At 31.4% G+C, this 4,387-nt stretch overlaps 1 pseudogene; it reads left to right on the top strand.

Annotated features, from left to right (window-relative positions):
- Positions 1-1,127: 1,127 nt before the first annotated feature.
- LOC112480982 lies at positions 1,128-1,247 on the top strand (annotated as a pseudogene).
- Positions 1,248-4,387: the final 3,140 nt, after the last annotated feature.

The raw sequence follows: 4,387 nt of genomic DNA, 5'->3' as shown, positions 1-4,387 counted from the left end.
GGTGGCGATAAAAATAAAGATTCATATAAGAACATAAATTTAAAGCCCTTTCTCAAACAACAGAAAAATAAAATGTCTACTTGACTAAAACAATTGTCAAAAGCAAGTCCTTAAAACTTTGAGAAAAAATATTACTAAGACCTTAGTTTAGGAAAAGATTTCTTAGAAAATAAATTAAAAAGCCCAGACACAAAGAATATTTATTAAAATTAAATATTTCTGTTTTTTAAACACCATAAACAAAGAGAAAGACAAACTTCACACGAGAAGAAATTATTTCCAAGGGATATAATCAGTGTTTGAGAGACATGTGCACTCCAACAAATCAATAAAGGAATGACATAGGATCTATTAGAAAGAAAAATAAGGGATAGGCACAATGTATTCACAGAAAAGAAAATCAGAATGTCCAATAAAACATGGAAAATGCCAAATATATTAGTAATCCAAAAACTGCAACTTAATGCCACAATGAATGATTGTTTCACATCCATCAGAATAGAAATAAACGGTCTTGCAAGAGCAACCTTGGTCAAGATTAGATATGTGGGATTTTCAAATTCTGAAGAGTAGTAAAGAAATAGAGGACATTTTTGACAACTTCAAGATGGATAGTAACATAATCTATGACCCAGCTATATCTTTTAGAGAAACTCACCATGTGGCCATATTTATGAATGAATATGTGAAATCTCACAAAAAATATTTTGAGCAAAAAAGGGGCAACCTCAAAAATGATATATTCAATATGACCATTTATGTGAAGATTAAAACTCAATATTTTAAAAATATTAATGAATATATAAATATGTAATAAAAACAAATATGAGTGAACATGATAAATGTTAATATTAATTCTACCTGGGGTGGGAATTAGAGAAACTAAATCGAAAAGACATATAGAATATTTTTTGATAGTAATTATACTTTCTATATCTTTAAAAATGATATAAATGAATGTAAAATCATTTTCCTAAATGTTGTTTATGAGTACATGGCCAAAATAAACAGTGGATGTTCATGACCATTCTATTTTTATATAAATGTTTGAAATATTTCATAAAAATACAAAATAAAACATCAGTTATGACCTTAGCCCATTTAATCACAAAAAAGAGGGTGACAGAGTCAATGGCCATGCTATCCTGAATAAGCCTGATCCTGTCTGATCTCAGAAGCTAAGCACGGTTGGGCCTGGTTAGTACCTGAATGGGAGACCACCTAGGAAGATCCAGGAGCTGCAGGTGTGAAAAATAAAAAAGTAAGGGATTTCGAGCTGACAAGGTCCTTGCAATCTGTGTGATCAACTAAGGGTTGCCTTGCCTTAAAAAAAAAAAAAAAAAGAGGATGATAGAAACATACACATATAACACCAGCAAAAAGGGAATTTTCAAATAATTTTGCTGTGGAAAAAGAAATAAGAACACTCTCATCTCTTATTTCTCTTCCCTTCCCTCTTTTCCTCCCTGAAGTCTAGAGAGATGATAAAAGAACGTAAAAAAAAAAAAATCTAAATCTGTGTATGTCTTTCTAAGAACTGCTTTGACTCAGTAGAATATATATTTTGTTAATATTTTATCATCTATTTTGAAGTGCTTTCTAATTTGCCTTGTGATCCTTTCCTGCCTGTCTCCTCCCACCCTCCTCCTTCTCTATCTCCTCTGTCTCTGTCTCTGTCTCTGTCTCTCTCTCATGTTTGGAGGTTTTTAAAAAGTATGGCATACTTATTAGTTTCTAATAAAATTTGTTATTGTAAGTTAACATATTTAATTTTATTTCAGTCCTTTGATATATATTGAGACTTGTTTTATGGACCAGCTTAAAGTATAACCTGTTGAATGTACTATTACACTTGAAAAGAAAGCATATTTTCTATTTTTTGGATGTCATGTTCTTTAAATGTGAATTGCAATAAGTTGGTCAATAGTGCTATACAAACCTGTCATTATTAACGTTTTTTCGTCTAATTTTCTACCGAATACTGAAAGAGAAATGTCAATTTCAGCAACTATGATTGTGGATTTATCTATTTTTTTTCTTTAGTTTTATAAATTTTTTGCAATGTGTATTTTAAAGTTCTGTATATTTTCTAGAAGGTATAATTTTCTAAGGCACTAGGGGCATACAACTTAGAATTTTAATATCTTATTGGCGAATTGATTTTTATCATTAGAAAATAGTCTATTACTAACATATTCTTTGTTTTGAAGGTATTTTTTTTTTGAATGATCTTATGACATTTTTCTTGAGTTTAGGGTTTGCATGTTGAATATTGAAAGTGATTTTTGTTTTTCATACATTTTAGTTGTGGCATATTGTTGCAATAAAATTTGATCTGGGCTGCTTATGTACCCCCACTGAGGCTATAAGAAATATGTCCCCTGGCTGTTTGAAAAGAGGTATTCTGTTTAAGAGAAAGGATTTTCTTTACCATCTTCTCAAACGTTTAGGATTTTTGTCCTCCCAAGGTTAGGTCTTGGGTTTATGATTCTTCCCACCATGTCCCTCCCTATGCTGTAAGAGCACCCTCCTCACCCATGATGTCTATTCCTGTGCAGGTTGCCCACCATTCCATAAGCATCTCAGCTAGTTTACTAGATACTAAAATCCTTAAATAAAGTTTAGTTTGGGAAAACTGAGGAAAAAATATTTCTACAGGCCTCACTTCATGCTTTTGGCCTGTTAATTCAATCATTTCTCTCCTAATAGCAGCATCTCCTCCCACTCAATAAGGACATTCTGAAATTCACTTTCTTCTTGGGTTTTTTGTTGTATTTAAATATAATTCTAATTTTGAATCTAGTTAGATGTATCATAGTAAAAAAAAGATAAAGATAGGGGAGACTGGGTGATGGTTTTATGGTAACTCTCTATACTATCTTTTCAAATTATCTGTAAATGTAAGTCACATTTTCTTAGGCTTTTCTTGGTTGTGACACTTTCTCATACTTTTCTTGGTTTGAAGACCAGTAATTTTGAGGATTACTGGTCAGTTATTTTGTAGACTGTCCCTCACTTGGGATTTGTTTAAAGATTTTCTTATGAATAGGCTGTGGTTATGGCTTTTTGGCAGGACAACTACAGAAGAATTTGCCATTTTCATTTTATCAAAAGTATGTACTATCACAGAATTTATCACTATTAATTTTGATCTTCAGCACCTGCATGATGTATTATGTGTCAGGTTTTTCCACTATAAAGTTTCTCTTTTTCTTCCTTCTCTACCCTTTCCATCTGTCCTCTACGTGCAGCCCATACTTTTGGAATAGGAATGTATTCTCTACTTCCTTTAGAGTAGAGTACTCATATAAATTATTTGGAATTTCCTGCATGGGAGATTTGTTTCTCCTATTCATATATTTATTCAATCATTTATTTGTGTCAGTATGGACTCCTGGATATTTATTTTATACTATTTTAATCTTCCACATGTAGCCTCTAGCAACTTGTCAAAATTACCATGTAAATGTTCCAGCCTGTATATTATGGCTCTAACATTTCTGTCCAGGTAAGCAGATCTTACCTTGTCTCCCGAGATGCTCCAGACTCTCCAGATTTCAGTGTGTGTTTGTCCTGCAATCTTAGTGCTCTGATGAGTCCAAGAAAAATAACTGAGTTTCAATTTGTCCAACTTTTTCTAAGAGTATAAGAATTGGACTGACAGTTTCTAAACTCTTTCTCTCTCAGAACTGAAACTGGAAGTTGGTATATCTTTTTTCTCAGTATTTTTATTTTCGACTAGTCTCTGTCTTTATATTTAAAGTGTGTAGTGTCTTGCTTTTTAACCAGTAAGGAAATTTTGGACTTACGTTTAATCTATCCCATTATATTTAATTATTACTATGGTTAGGTTTAATTTTCTTATCATGTTATAGGTTTTTGGTATATTTATCTCACATGTTCTTTTGCCCCTTTGCTTCCTTTTCTGACCTTTTCTGTGTGGAGCGCTTCTTTTGTTAGCTTTCAATTTTATCTGCTGTATTGACTTTTTAGTTATACCACTTTGTGTTATACTATTAGCATTTTTCCTAATGATGTTGTTTTAAGCTTCCTTTCATACCATATTATACTATTTCACAGTTAAAGACTTTACAACAGTATATCCTTTCCTTTGCTACATATGCTATAAACTCCATAACACATCCTTAGAAATTATTATTTGTAATAGTTCATAATCTTTTAAAGAAATTTAAGTATCTATCTATCTATCTATCTATCTATCTATCTATCTATCTATCTATCTATCTATCATCTATATCTATCTATTATTAATAGTAAAGTTACTGACCTAGAAGTCAACATACTGTAGCTCCAACTTCACTATTAATTATCCAGTTAATTAGTTTCTATCTATCTATCTATCTATCTATCTATCATCTATCTATCT

This window comes from Pteropus alecto, unplaced genomic scaffold, assembly GCF_000325575.1.
Source record: "Pteropus alecto unplaced genomic scaffold, ASM32557v1 scaffold20, whole genome shotgun sequence".
Taxonomy (NCBI): Eukaryota; Metazoa; Chordata; class Mammalia; order Chiroptera; family Pteropodidae; genus Pteropus; species Pteropus alecto.
This window is presented reverse-complemented; position numbering and strand designations above follow the sequence as displayed.